Source organism: Pristis pectinata, chromosome 8 (assembly GCF_009764475.1).
Source record: "Pristis pectinata isolate sPriPec2 chromosome 8, sPriPec2.1.pri, whole genome shotgun sequence".
NCBI lineage: Eukaryota > Metazoa > Chordata > Chondrichthyes > Rhinopristiformes > Pristidae > Pristis > Pristis pectinata.
The window spans coordinates 39026243-39042384 of NC_067412.1; positions in this window are offsets into that span (position 1 = coordinate 39026243).

Here is a 16142-nt window from a genome sequence, read left to right on the forward strand (position 1 = left end):
AGCTGTGTGCAGTGAAGGACAGCAGTGTGCAGTGAAATACAAGGGTATGCAACAAGGACTAATGAATGCGTCAGATACAGAAGTGTGTAATGGGGAGAGCAGTGTGCAATGGGGAGAGCAGTGTGCAATGAGATTCAGCAGTCTGCTGTGAGGGACAGCACGCTATTAACCCTCATTCCGCACTGCTCTGTGTGTGTGCATGTGCATGCATGTGTGTGTGTGCGTGTGTGTGCGTGTGTGTGTGTGTGAGTGGTGTATATGTGTGTGTCTGTTTCTGTGAGTGGTAAGGTGTATGTTCACGTGGTGGGGTGTCTAAGTGGTCTGAGTTGTTGTTGATAGGCAGTCAATTGAAAAGCAGATGAAATGTCTAACAGTGAGGTACCATGATGGGTTATGTTATGACTTCCTCAGTAGTAGTCTCTTGCCTCGGGTAGCACAAAGCTGGCGGATATCTTGTCTGCCACCTCCAGCCATCTTGTTGTCCAGGAAGCCTCCTGGACCTTGGCACTGAGTGAGTCTCAGTGGTAGAATCTCTAGAACCTGGGTGCATGCTTACTGGACTGGTAGCCAGTCTTTCCCACCATTCCCACAGCCACATCACATCAGCGCAGTGTGTAGTTTGGTTCCACCTTCCGATGGAGTGCAGTAATCCTTTACACATTAATAACATGGCAGTTGTGAGCATTGATTTAGCCTCAATGATTATTGGTTTTACTTCCTTGTTGGGAAGCCTTACTTCACAAACACACTTGCCCCTTTGCAGCAGGCTTGGGACTGAGATGCTTAATGGAAAGGAGGCTGCAGACATTGCAAGTATTGGCACTGAGCGCTCCTTCACACCTGTATGCTCACCTGTTGCTTTGTGTTGATCCTGTTGAAGATCAGTTTCAGATCAACCAACTAGTTGGGATCGGTGTTCCTAATGCCCCTGACATGGCACTAAGCTCCTATGGAGGAGCAGCACCAGTGTGGGACAGCACATACCTGACTGAGTGTGAAACACCCCTCACCCGGTTTGACACTCACCTACTATGGGGCTGTAATGTGGGTGTCGAGGGATTAAACCTCCAGGCTCAGCAGCTCAGATATTTTGCGGTGATAATTTTCTCTCTGCAAGGCCAATTTGTTCCTCTGTCTCTACCCTACTCATGCTTTTTTTGTTTAAACAAACGCTGATGGAAAGTGACACCCACAGACTGATAGGACTTCTGTTTAAAATATACAGTGTGGTTGCCTTGATAGCTCAGTCGTGACTTTGGTGCTTGTGAGTAATATCATTAACATACATGTTGGGTAGAGGCAGCTAACCCATCCATTCCCCCGCATCTGTGAGTCCTCACTCAGTTATAAATGTAGGTGTTGTCCGATGGGTAAGATGCAAGAGGCTGGTGTTGTGCAGCGAAGACGTCCCAGCTCTGTGGAATCATTTGACACATAAGGACACCATTTGGCCCATCATACTCTTGCTAGCTCATTTTTAATCTAACTATTCCCATTCCCCTGTTCTTTTCCCAGTGCCCTGCTGAAGCTTCAACTTCAAGTACCTATCCTATTCCCATTTATATTATGTGCTAGCAACACCTAGAGTCCTAGAGTCGTACAGCACAGAAGTAGGCTCTTCAGCCCATCCAGTCTGTGCCAGCCATTCAGCATCTATTGACACATCCATCACTAATCCCATTTTATTTTCCCCCATATTCTCATCAACTGCCCCCCAGATTATACCACTCAGCAATTTACAACAAACAATTAACCTACCAGCATGTGCTTGAGATGTGGGAGGAAAATGGAGCACATGAGAAAACCCATACGGTTGCAGGGAGAATATGCAAACTCCACACAGTCAGCACTGGAGGTCAGGATTGAACCCGGGTCACTAAAGCTGTGAGGAAGCAGCTCCATCAGCTATGTCACTGTGCTGACCCCTCTTCTGATGGCCTTCAACTTCAATGAACCCATCTCTTAATGATGGTGAATATGCCTGGAGTTGGTCAACCTTGGTTTAATGCATTCAAGATATGAAGTAGCAAAGAGGGTGTCGTTTCATCCCTGGACAGATGCCTGAAGGCTGTTCATCTATTTGATTTTCCTGATCACCTGTCATATTTGAGGTCGATTACAACAGTAGCAACTTGCATTCACATAGCACCTTTATAAACTAAATGATCCCAATGGGCATTAGAACACAGGACACCGTACAACACAGGAACAGGCCCTTTGGTCCACCAGGTTGTGCCAAACTAATTAAGCTAGTGACACCTAATCCCTTCTGCCTGCACATGATCCATATTCCCCCCATTCCCTGCACATTCATGTGCCTATCTAAGAGCCTCTTAAATGCCGCTATCCTATCTGCCATCACCACCACCACCATTAGCAGCGCATTCCAGGCACCCACCACTCTCTGTGTAAAAAAAATGCCCCACACATCTCCTTTGAACTTTCCCTGTCTCACCTTAAATGCATGCCCTAAAGTATTAGACATTTTGACCCTGGGGAAAAGATACTGGTTGTCTACACTATCTATGCCTCTCAATAACCTTATAAACTTCAATCAGAACTCCCCTCAGCCTCCGCCGCCGCAGAGAAAACAACCTCTCCTTATAGCACATACCCTCTAATCCAGGCAGCATCCTGATAAACCTCTTCTGCACCCTCACCATAGCATCCACATCCTTCCTATAATGGGGCAACCAGAATTGAATGCAACACTCCAGATGCCACCTAACCAGAGTTTTATAAAGCTGAGAGAGTAAATTTCACACCAAACTACCTCAGACAATGTTGGGAACAAAAGTTTGGGTCAAAAATGAAATCTGGAAATTGCAACTGGTTGCATTTATATTTCAAGGGCAAATTGTGCATAAGACAATCATTTCTTGATAAAATCCCATCCACTGGGACAATGCTCAGACACACATGTAATTCACCTTCGTACTTTTGACAACTTCCTGGTATCTGTCAAGCAATAATGTCACAGGTCACATATTACACATTTTCTTCCTGACCAACATAAATCGGAGCGACTGGCTATGACCAATGCCTTTTGCTGAGCAGTCACAACAGCAGCACTTTGTTGTCTATTTAAGTGGACATTGCAGGGTTTGAATGGGCAACTTCTGAACTCACTGCAGGCTATTCAAATACATTCCATAGAGTGTGCTTAAACTACCAAGGACTTTTTTTTAAAGCATTTCGTTGCTGAGATGCTCTTTTCAAGGACTCCTTAGTGATGGCACTGCAGACGATTGTCCATTTGTAATCCTTCTAACTGAGGCATAATAATGCCTCCAGTAAATGCTAGTAACTGCCACACCAATAGAAACATAGAAAACCTACAGCAAAATTCAGGGCCTTCGGCTCACAAAGCTGTGCCAAACATGTCCCTACCTAGAAATTACTAGGCTTACCCATAGCCCTCTATTTTTCTCAGCTCCATGTACCTATCCAAGAGTCTCTTAAAAGACCCTATCGTATCCGCCTCCACCACTGTTGCTGGCAGCCCATTCCATGCACTCACCACTCTCTGAGTAATAAACTTACCCCTGACATCTCCTCTATACCTACTCCCTAGCACCTTAAACCTATGTCCTCTTGTGGCCACCATTTCAGCCCTGGGAAAAAGCCTCTGACTATCCACTCGATCAATGCCTCTCATCATCTTATATACCTCTATCTGGTCCCCCCTCATCCTCCGTCGCTCCAAGGAGAAAAGGCCAAGTTCCCTCAACCTGCTTTCATAAGGCATGCTCCGTATTCCAGGCAGCATCCTTGTAAATCTCCTCTGCACCTTTTCTATGGCTTCCACATCCTTCCTGTAGTGAGGCGACCAGAACTGAGCACAGTACTCCAAGTGGGGTCTGACCAGGGTCCTATATAGCTGCAACAATACCTCTCGGCTCCTAAATGCAATTCCTCGATTGATGAAGGACAATACACCATACGCCTTCTTAACCACAGAGTCAACCTGTGCAGCTGCTTTGAGCATCTTATGGACTCAGACCCCAAGGTTCCTCTGATCCTCCACACTGCAAAGAGTCCTACCGTTAATATTATATTCTGCCATCATATTTGACCTACCAAAATGAACCACTTTACACTTATCTGGGTTGAACTGCATTTGCCACTTCTCAGCCCAACTTTGCATCCTATCTATGTCCCGCTGTAACCTCTGACAGCCCTCTATACTATCCACAACACCTCCAACCTTTGTGTCATCTGCAAACTTACTAACCCATCCCTCCACTTCCTCATCCAGGTCGTTTATAAAAATCACAAAGAGTAAGGGTCCCTTTCCTTCTGTGGGCCAGACAGTTCTGGATTGACATTGCAATATCCCCTTGGATCCCATGCCTCCTTACTTTCTCAATAAGCCTTGCATGAGGTACCTTATCAAATGCCTTGCTGAAATCCATATACACTACATCTACTGCTCTCCCTTCAACGATGTGTTTAGTCACATCCTCAAACAAGGCTCATAAGGCAGGACCTGCTCTTGACAAAGCCATGCTGACTATTCCTAATCATATTATACCTCTCCAAATGTTCATAAATCCTGCCTCTCTGGATCTTCTCCATCCGCTTACCAACCACTGAGGTAAGACTCACTGGTCTATAATTTCCTGGGCTATCTCTACTCCCTTTCTTGAATAAGGGAACAACATCCGCAACCCTCCAATCTTCTGGAACCTCTCCTGTCTCCATCAATGATGCAAAGATCATCGTCAGAGATTCCGCAATCTCTTCCCTCGCCTTCCACAGCAGCCTGGGGTACATCTCATCTGGTCCCGGCGACTTATCCATCTTGATGCTTTCAAAAGTTTCAGCATCTCCTCTTTCCTAATATCTACATGCTCAAGCTTTTCAGCCTGCTGCAATTCCTCACTACAATCCCCCAGATATTTTTCCGTAGTGAATACTGATGTAAAGTACCTCCGCTATTTCTTCCAGATCCATACACACTTTCCCACTGCTGCACTTGATAGGCCCTATTCTTTCACATCTTATCCTCTTGCTCTTCACGTACTTGTAGAATGCATTGGGGTTTTCCTTAATTCTGCCCACCAAGGCCTTCTTATGTCCCCTCCTGGCTCTCCTAATTTCCTTCTTAAACTCCTTCCTGTTAGCCTTACACTCGTCTAGATCTCTAACATTACCTAGCTCTCTGAACCTTTTGTAAGCTTTTCTTTTCCTTTTGACTAAATTTATTATAATCTTTGTACACCACGGTTCCTGTATCCTCTCTTGACTCCCCTGTCTCATTAGAACATGCCTATGCAGAACTCCACACAAATATCCCCTGAATATTTGCCACATTTCTTCCATACTTTTCCCTGAGAACATCTGTTCCCAATTTAATCCTCCAATTTCCTGCCTGAGAGCCTCATAATTCCCCTTACTCCAAGTAAACGCCTTTCTAGTCTGTTTGTTCTTATCTCTCTCCAGTGTTATCATAAAGGAGATAGAATTATGATCACTATCTCCAAAATGCTCACCCACTGAGAGATCTGACACCTGACCAGGTTCATTTCCCAGTACCAAATCAAGCACAGCCTCTCCTCTTGTAGGCCTATCTACATATTGTGTCAAGAATCCTTCCTGAACACACTTAACAAACTCCACCCCATCTAAACCCCTCACTGTCTGCAGATGTCAATCGATTTTTGGGAAATTAAAATCTCATATCACAACAACTCTGTTATTATCACACCATTCTAGGATCTGCTTCCCTATCTGCTCCTCAATATCCTTGTTACTATTGGGCAGCCTATAAAAAACACCCAGTAAAGTTATTGACCCTTTTCTGTTCCTAACCTTCACCCACAGAGACTCTGTAGACACTCCCTCCATGATGTCTACCTTTTCTGCAGCCGTGACACTATCTCTGATCAACAGTGCCACTCTCCCACCTCTTTTGCCTCCCTCCCTGTCTTTTCTGAAACATCTAAAACCTGGCACTTGAAGCAACCATTCCAGTCCCTGAGCCACCCAACTCTCTGTAATGTCCACCACATCGTAGCTCCAAGTATTTATCCAAGCTCTAAGCTCATCCACCTTGTTCACAATACTCCTTGCGTTAAAATAGACACTTCACAAACCGGTCTGAGCACACCCCTTCTCTATCACCTACCTGTCCTCCCTCTCGTACCTACTATTAGCTTTCTCTGTTTGAAAGCCAAACACCTCTTCCCCAGTCTCTCCAGTTCGGATCCCATCCCCTAACAATTCTAGTTTAAGCTCCCCCCAGTAGCCTTAGCAAACCTCCCTGCCAGGATGTTGGTCCCCCTGGGATTCAGGTGCAACCCGTCCTCTTTGTACAGGTCATACCTGCCCCAAGAGAGGCCCCAATTATCCAGAAATCTGAATCCCTGCTCCTTACTCCAATCCCTCAGCCACACGTTTAACCTCCTCCTCATTCTATTCCTATACCCACTGTCACTTGGCACAGGCAGTAATCCTGAAATTACTACCTTTGAGGTCCTGCTTCTCAACTTCCTTCCTAACTCCCTATAGTCTTTTTTCAAGACCTCATCCCTTTCCCTCCCTATGTCATTGGTACCAATATGTACCATGACCTATGGCTGTTCTCCCTCCCTTTGCAGGATATCTTGGACGCGATCTGAAACATCCCGGACCCTGGCACTTGGGAGGCAAACTACCTTTCGAGTTTCTTTCCTGCGTCCACAGAATCGCCTGTCCGCCCACCTAACTATAGAGTCCCCTATCACTACTGCCCTCCTCTCTCCTTCCCTACCCTTCTGAGCCACAGGGCCAGACTCTGTGCCAGAGAAACTGCCACTGTTGCTTTCCTCAGGTAGGCTGTCTCCCCCAACAGTACTCAAGCAGGAGTACTTATTGTCAAGGGGTACAGCCACGGGGGTACTCTCTAGTATCTGACTCTTCCCCTTCCCCCTCCTGACTGTGACCCACTTGCCTGACTCCCGTGGCCCTGGTGTGACCACCTGCCTATAACTCCTTGTGACTAATGCGACTTATCTCTGCACAATGAAGGATATTGTTTGCTCCAAATGAGAACACAGTTCAACAGTGCCAGTGTGTTCAGAACCTTTTGCAATAGAAAATAAAATTAAATGACACAAACGTTGGAAGTGCCAACATTTTTCTGTACAATCACACACTCTGGTTGCTTTCCCACTATAAGTGGATTTAGTGTTGCTTATGCTACATCACAATATCCTCACTGTGTCTTCTGGAAGGCTATTTCCTTTCGTTCTGACCCTCACAGTAACTGGACGGATGCAGTGCAGGATGTTCTCCACATCTTGGTTGGTTCATGGGCTTTATCAGGGTGGCTGAGTCTGATTGGATGTTGGCACTGTATGCAGCACAAGGTTAAGGCATCATTGAAGCGTGAGGGTAGCTGAAGGATGGTAACAAGTGGTGGGGCAAAGGAAGTGGGGGTTGCACAAGGGGACTGGGTCAGAGGAACTCAAAGTCAGTTGCAAGAGAGGAAGTTAGGAAGCAAGGCAGGGGCAAATTCAGGGAAAGTTTTGAATACAAGGATGAGAACTGTAAAACTGAGGTGTGGCCAGAGCAAGAGGCAGTGCGGGAGGGTGGATGCGAGTAATGTTATGGTAGTAGCAATAGGCTGGATAGTTGTCGGTAATGCATCCTCAGTGCTGGTGTGAAGAAGTGATAGGTTGTTGTATCTTCGAAGCTGAGAATAGCACTGCATTATACAGGCCAACCTGCCGATAAATGTGAAAGCACGCAAGCAAAGAGATGACAAATTAATTTCCCTTTCAGTATTCTCTGAGGAAACAAGGTGGTTTAAATGTCGTGCTATCTTTAGAGAGGTGCTAAAAGGACTATTACATGTTGTTAATTAACTTCTTTAATTTATTCATTCTGAGGATAAAAATATGTCCAAAACTGAGTGAAGTGCTATTTGTGTGCCCAATGAGGGATGAAAGACTGCAATCATGATGGCTAGGAAAGTTGGTCGAATCTATTATCACAGTCAAATTAGTGTGAGTTGTTAGTTGGCTCCTTTCTTTTTCAATCTTTTTATTAGTTTTCAAATTAATACAGATTAATATATCAATGTTTATACATGTAATACAAAGAGATCAGGAGAACAATCATGACATGGATAATCATAAAGAATAATAAAGTATAAAAAAATCTGTAGATCCAATGATCTGTTAGTGAATGAATATAATATAAAAGAAAAATATTTATTATAAAATATAAAAGAAAGAAAAAAAAACAAAACAATAAGAAAAATTATAAACAATATATCAAACCAAACTAAGCGAAAGAAATTTTTTTTTTTAAAAAAAGCAGAAAAAAAAACTGGACTAAAATTTCTCAATAGAAACAGAGCAATATTATGTCATCAACTCCGTTCCTCTAAATTGAAAGGTTATTATAAGGGGATCTATATCATGTGAAAATATTGAATAAATGGACTCCAAACTTCTCAAATGTAAGCGAAGGATCAACAGTACCACTCCTAATTTTTTCCAAGTTTAAACATGATATAGTTTGAGAGAACCATTGAAAAGCAGTAGGGGGTATTGGATTTAAGCAAAATGGATCGTTTGGCCATTAATGTAACAAAGGCAATCATACGGTTAGTGGAGGCAGATAGATGGCCAGATTCTATCCTTGGTAAACCAAAAATTGCAGTGATAGGATGAGGTTGTAAATCAATCTTCAATACATTTGAAATAATGTTAAAAATATCTTTCCAATATTTTTCCAAAAGAGGACAGGACCAAAGCATATGTGTCAAAGAAGCCACATTCGATTTACATCTGTCACATATAGGATTTATATGTTGATAAAAACGAGCTAGCTTATCTTTTGACATATGGGTCCTGTGGACTACCTTAAACTGTATCAAAGAATGTCTGGCACACATTGAAGATGTATTAACTAAATGAAGAATTTTCTTCCAAGTTTCTGTAGGTATAGGTGTCTGGAGTTCACTTTCCCATTCATTCTTAATTTTGTCCAGTGGTTCTGAATTAATTTTCATAATTAAATCATAAATTATTGCTATCAAGCCGTTTGTTGGCTCCTGATTAATTCAGTAAAAGTTTTGGAAATCTGTGCCGATATTTTGGTTCAAAACATAAATTTAGAGGAATGCCTGTTAATCTGAGTTTGGTGTTCCTTTGGTGCTTGGAGTAGTGTGGGCAATTAGTCACTGTGTGCTGTGGTATGGGCCTGCTACTGGGACATCCAGTCATGTGCAAGGCATTGGGGACCACTGAATCAACCTTGATCTAGCATCGCCTCTTCCTCTGCTCCAGTGCTATGGATCATAGGTAAATCCAGCAAAATACAAACTGCTGGAGGAACTCAGCTGGTTAAGCAACATCTGTGGAGGTAAAGGAATGGTCGAGGTTTCAGGCCAGGACCATGCATCAGGACTGAGAGTGAAGAGGGAAGATAGCTGCTAAAAAGAGGTGAGAGGGAGAGGTGAGACAGAGGCTTGTTGGCGATAGGTGGAACCAGGTGAGGTGGGGGTTGATAGGCAGTGGGAGCCAGGTGGGGGAGCAGGAGGGGGTGGTCCAGATTCAGAGGCTGGTGGGTGATAATTGGAAACAGATAAGGGAAAAAATAAATTAGGCAAATGGAGCGAGGTGGGGGAAAGGAGGGGGCAGATAGAGACAAGGCTGGAAGGTGATAAGTGGAACCATATAAGGGAGGGACAAAGGACAGGCGCAACCAGGTGCGGGAGGAGATAGAAAGAATAGGCCAAGGGGGAAGAAACCCAGGTGGGTCAGCCTCAGGTTGAGTCAAGGGGAGACAATCCTGGGATGAAGAGGAAGGTTCTGGATCGAAAGTTGGTTAAGGGCGAGAAGATGGCGACAAATGATGGTGATCCCTGTTGATGGTGGAATGTGGTTGAGTTTAGGGGCAGCGACTCATAGGTTGGGGGCTGACTAGTCAATCGTGCTGGAGTAAGTGGTTGGTTATGAGCTAGAAGTCAGGTGATCAGGGGATGGAGTGAGCTGGGTCAGGTGATCGGTGGGAAGAGGAGCTGGTGATCAGTGGGTGGGGACATGGTCATGCAAGGCTTGTGACCTAGGGGGAAGGAGTAGGGTGTCAGCACCATGGAAAAGGAAAGGTTGTGAGTGGGACCCAAAGGAGAGCTAATAGGTGATTAAGTGAAAAAGGACCTTCAATGAAATCACCTCTCATTCTTCTAAGCTCAAGAGTGCACGTCTGATCTGCTTAATCTCTCCTTATAGAACAAACTTACATTGTAGGAATCTAAAATTAAAATAAACTTTGCTGCACACTTCAATCCCTCAATAGAGAGACTAGACCTGTACACAATATTACAGATGCAATCTCACAGTGGCTTTATATAACTGGACAAAGATGTCTCTACTTTTTCACTCAGTACTCTTACAATAAAACTCATCATACCATTTGCCTTCCTGACTTCTTGCTGAACCTGCATGTTAACTTGTACAAGGACCATAAGACCGTAAAACATAAGAGCAGAATAAGGCCATGTGGCCAATTGAGTCTGCTCTGCCATTTGATCATGGCTGATTTACTTTTTCCCTCTCAACCACATTCTCCTGCCTTCTCCCCGTATCCTTTGACACCTTAACTAATCAAGAACCTATCAACCTCTGCTTTAAATACATCCAATGACTTGGCCTGCACAACTGTCTGTGCCAATGAATTCCACAGATTCTCAGCCTTCTGGCTAAAGAAATTCCTCCTCATCTCAGTTCTAAAGGGATAGCTTTTTATTCTGAGGCTGTGCCATTTGGTCCTAGACTCTCCTACTACTGGAAACATCCTCTCCACTTCCACTCTATCCAGGCTTTTCATTCCCGGGATCATTCTCATAAACCTCTTCTGGACCCTCTCCAATGCCAGTACATCCTTCCTTAGATATGGGGCCCAAAACTTCTCACAATACTCCAAATGTGGTCTGACCTCAGCATTACATCCTTGCCTCAGCATTACATCCTTACTCTTACACTCAAGTCCTCTTGAAGTGGATGCTAACATTGCATTTGCCTTCTTTACAACCAACTCAACCTGCAAGTTAAACTTTAGGGAATCTTCAGGGCATCCAGGTCCATCAACACCTTTCAATGTCTCACACTTTAAAATTGCTCAGCCTTGGGTCTTTTTCTACTGAAGCAGGCAACACATTTTAATACATTATATTCCATCTCCAGGTCTTTACCAAATCACTTACCGGTTGCTCTTATCCTGAAACTATTCTGGACCCTCTTACTTTTTTTCTCAAGCTAATTTCTTTGTGCTCCTCATTTACTGTAAACCCATTGTCCTCTTCTCTTTCTGAGAGGTTTGCTGCATCTGTTTCCATGAAGACAGACACAAAATATTCCTGTAATTTCTCTGCCATTTCTTTATTCCCCATTGTCTCCTGTCTCAGTCTGTAAGGGACTCACATTATAACCTTCCCTCATCTTTTCCTTCAGTCATATCAATTGAAGCCTGCAATTTTTTATGTTTCTCTCTATCTCGCCTTCTTTCATAGTCTCTTTCCTTTCCTTACCATTACCGCTGTTCTCCTCTACTGAATTCTGAAATTTCCCCAATCCTCAGGCTACTATTTTCTTTCTGGCAACATTCTGAGCCCTTGCCTTTGATCCAATGCAGTCTTTAACTCCTCTGGATAACCACGGTTGGAACACGTTTCTGAAAATCAAAAACAAAACTACAGATGCTGGAACTCTGAAATAAAACAGAAAATGCTGGAAAAAATCTGCAAGTCAAGCAGCATCTATGGAAAAAGACAGTTTTGAGTCTATTATCCTTCGTCAGAAATGTTACTTTTTCCGCAGATTCTGCCCAACTTGCTGAGCTTTTCCAGTGTTTACTGTTTTTGGGTCACTTTTCTTTTGGGTTTTCTGCCTTAAAAGGATATGTGCAAACTATGTATTAATTCTTTAAAAGTTAGTCACTCCTGCTTTACTGCCATAACTTTTGATACAGTTTCCCAATCTAGTCAATGTGCCTCATATGTTAGTAGTTTGCTTAATTCAGATTTATGAGCCTAGTTTTAGATTGAATTAATTAAATTCAATCTTAATATACTATTAGATCACATTATGATCACTATTCCCTCAATCCTCCTGAGCTACAGATTATTACCCTTTCTCATTGCACAATACTAGATCTAAAATAACCCATTAATCATTGGCTTTTTCACATATTATTTTAGATAACCACCATAAACTCCATACGTTCATCATCCACATTATTCACGACCAACAAAGCACACCACTCACACCAGTGCCTCTACTTCCTCAGGAAACTAAAGAAATTTGGCATGTCCCCTTTGACCCTCACCAATTTTTGTAGATGTACCGTAGAAAGCATCCTATCTGGATGCATCACGGCTTGGAATTGCAAATGCTCTGCCCGGGGCTGCTAGAAACTGCAGAGAGTTGTGGACACAGCTCAGCACATCACGGAAACCAGCCTCTCCTCCATGGACTCTGTCTACACTTCTAGCTGCCTCAGTAAAACAGCCAACATAATTCCACCCCAGACATTCTCTCTTCTCCTCCTTCCCATTGGGCAGAAGATACAAAAGTCTGAAAGCACGTACCACCAGGCTCAATGACAGCTTCTACCCTGCTGTTTTAAGACTATTGACTGGTCCCCTCATACAATAAGATGGACTCTTGGCCTCACAATCTACCTCATCATGGCCTTACACCTTACTGTCTGCATGCATTGTACTTTCTCTGTGACTGTAACACTTTATTTTGCATTTTGTTATTGTTTTCCCTTGTACTACCTCAATGCACTGTTGTAATGAAACGATTTGTATGGATGACATGCAAAACAAAGTTTTTCACTGTACCTTGGTACATGTGACAATATTAAACAAATTTACCAATTTATTGTTCATTTGAGTTGCCCAATCTATATGAAATGACCCTCACTGATAATTGTATTACCTTTGCAAAGCTCCTGATTTATACTTTGTGTTGCATTATGATTACTATTTGGAGGTCCATGCACAACTCCCAATAATAATTCTGCCCCTTGCTGGGGTTGAGTTGTGGGGGTTGGTAGGGCTTGGATGTGAGGGTGGTTCCTGGTGAATGGATCATTAGGGAGGGGACCTGCCTACATTGGAATCCTAGCATTGGGCTAGCACTTGCCCAAAGAAGCCTGTCGTAATTGCACTGTAGCTGGATAGCCCATGTTGGTACTTATTGGTATTGGTTTATTATTGTCACTTGTACCGAGGTACAGTGAAAAGCTTGTCTTACAAACTGATTGTACAGGTCAATTCATTACACAGTGCAGTTACATTGAGTTAGTACAGAGTGCATTGATGTAGTACAGGTAAAAAACAGTAACAGTATAAAGTGTCACAGCTACAGAGAAAGTGCAGTGCAATAAGGTGCAAGGTCACAACAAGGTAGATCATGAGGTCATAGTCCATCTCATTGTATAAGGGAACCATTCAATAGTCTTATCACAGTGGGGTAGAAGCTGCACTTAAGTCTGGTGGTACTTGCCCTCAGGCTTCTATATCTTCTACCCGATGGAAGAGGAGAGAAGAGAGGATGTCCCGGGTGGGTGGGGTCTTTGATTATTCTGGCTGCTACACCAAGACAACAAGAGGTAAAGACAGAGTCCAAGGAGGGGAGGCCGGTGTCCATGATGCGCTGGGCTGTGTCCACAACTCTCTGCAGTTTCTTGCGGTCCTGGGTAGAGCAGTTGCCATACCAAGCTGTGATACATCCAGATAGGATGCTTTCTATGGTGCATCGGTAAAAGTTGGTGAGAGTCAAAGGGGACAAACCAAATTTCTTTAACCTCCTGAGGAAGTAGAGGTGCTGGTGAAATTTCTTGGCCGTGGCATCAACGTGATTTGACCAGGACAGGTTGTTGGTGATGTTCACTCCCAGGAACTTGAAGCTCTCAACCCTCACGACCTCAGCACCATTGATGTAGACAGGTGCATGTACACCACCCCCTTTCCTGAAGTCAATAACCAGCTCTTTTGTTTTGTTGACATTGAGGGAAAAGTTGTTGTCAGGACACCATTCCACTAAGCTCTCTATCTCCTTCTTGTACTCCGACTCATCGCTGTTTGAGATATGGCCTACAACAGTGGTATCATCTGCAAGCTTGTAGATGGAGTTAGAACAGAATCTGGCCACACAGTCGTGAGTGTATAGGGAGTAGAGTAGAGGGCTGAGGATGCAGCCTTGTGGGGCACCAGTGTTGAGAATAATTGTGCCAGAGGTATTGCTGCCTATCCTCACTGACTGTGGTCTGTTTGTCAGAAGGTCAAGGATCCAGTTACAGAGGGAGGTGTTGAGTCCTAGGTCTCCGAGTTTGGTGACAAGTTTGCTTGGAATTATTGTATTGAAGGCAGAGCTGTAGTCAATAAACAATAGTCCAACGTATGTGTCTTTACTGTCCAGATGCTCCAGAGCTGAGTGTAGGGCCAGGGAGATGGCATCCGCTGTAGACCTGTTTCACCGATAGGTGAATTGCAATGGGTCCAGGTTGTCTGGTAGGCTGGAGTTGATGCGTGCCATGACCAACCTCTCAAGGCAGAGGTGCTGTGAGTGGTCACTGACAGATGTATTTCAGATCAATGGGATCCGATTTTAACTGGGATCACTCTTGAAGCAGGAATGACATTATAAGGGGTGTGTGCCACATGGAAATGGTTCATGCACACAAGCAGGATTCTCAAAGTGGCCATCCAGGTTTTCAGAATGGTGAGATTGAACCTGGAAAACTACGGTATTTAACCCATTCTCCTGGAAAAAAAGAAGGGACAGTTCTCTGTGACTAAATTTCCAGAGCAAATTTCCCAACAAAAGTACTTTGTGCTGGAGTGTGAGTTGGACCATCACTGCAACCTGAGTTTGAACACACATTGGCTCATCTTGTGCCTGCATGAAAGTGCGGTTCTTTCTTTAGTGGAGACACACGAGACTGCAGATGCTGGAATCTGGAGCAACAAACAATCTGCTGGAGGAACTCAGTGGGTCGAGCAGCGTCTGTGGGAGGAAAATAATTGTTGACGTTTCAGATCAAAGCCCAGGGCTTCGACAAGAAACATCAACAATTCTTTTCTTTCCACAGATGCAGCTCGACCCGCTGAGTTCTTCCAGCAGATTGCTTGTTGTTCTTTCTTTAGTGCACAAGTCTTGGGAACTCTGCAGTGGAAAATGAACTGTGGAGACTCGAAGTTTCACAACTGGATTTGCATGCCAGAAAGTTGTCAGTGCTCCTTTTCTAACAAGAGCTAAAAGAAAGAACAAAGCTAGGTTTTGCACTAAGTTAGCACCTTCACTATCTTCATTTGGTTCTATGCCCTTCACAGACAATTTGCATTCTGCTCAGTGAAGTCTTCAGCCAACAACAAGTCTGCTCGGAACTCATAGAGAAGTCATAGAGTCATGGAAACAGGCCATTTGGCCCACTGAGTCCACACTTACCATCCAGCTCCCATTCACACTAATTCCATTTTATTCTCCCACATTCCCAGAAATCCCACTCACCCAGTCACTAGGGGAAAATTACAGCAGTCAACTAACCTACTAATCTGCACGTCTTTAGGAAGTGGGAGAAAACAGAGTATTGACTGGACTAAGTATTGACCTAAAATTCTATCTCAGCATGCCACGAGGAACCAAGGGGTCTCTGCTGAACTTTTCATATGGACTATAAACTGAATAGAAATGCTGAAGAATTATTTGCATGAACCTGAAAGCTTATTCAGGACTCCTGTGGTATGGTTATCACAAGTCAACACACAAGTGATAAAGATGGCTCTGGTGTGTCCAGCTCTGTCTCCAACAGGCCTTTTAAAGTGGTAAACATCAGAATCGTCACCAATGTATCAGCCATTTGCAACCTTTCTGGATGCTGATATAATCAGACTTTTCCCCATCAAACTATTTATGTTATGCTAATGGTTGGATATCAAACTTTGCAATATTGGAGAGTTTATGGTCTAGTTGCAAGGAAATAGGATGAAAATGGTGCAATTAAAGGGGAGGCTATGTCAATCAAATTGTCAGGGGTATGACTTCTGTGTTATAAAATGCAGAGAAAACTTTGGCAATTTGCAGATAGGTGCAGACAAGTCTGATCCCTGCATGTATTCCAAGTGATGGCAGAGCTGA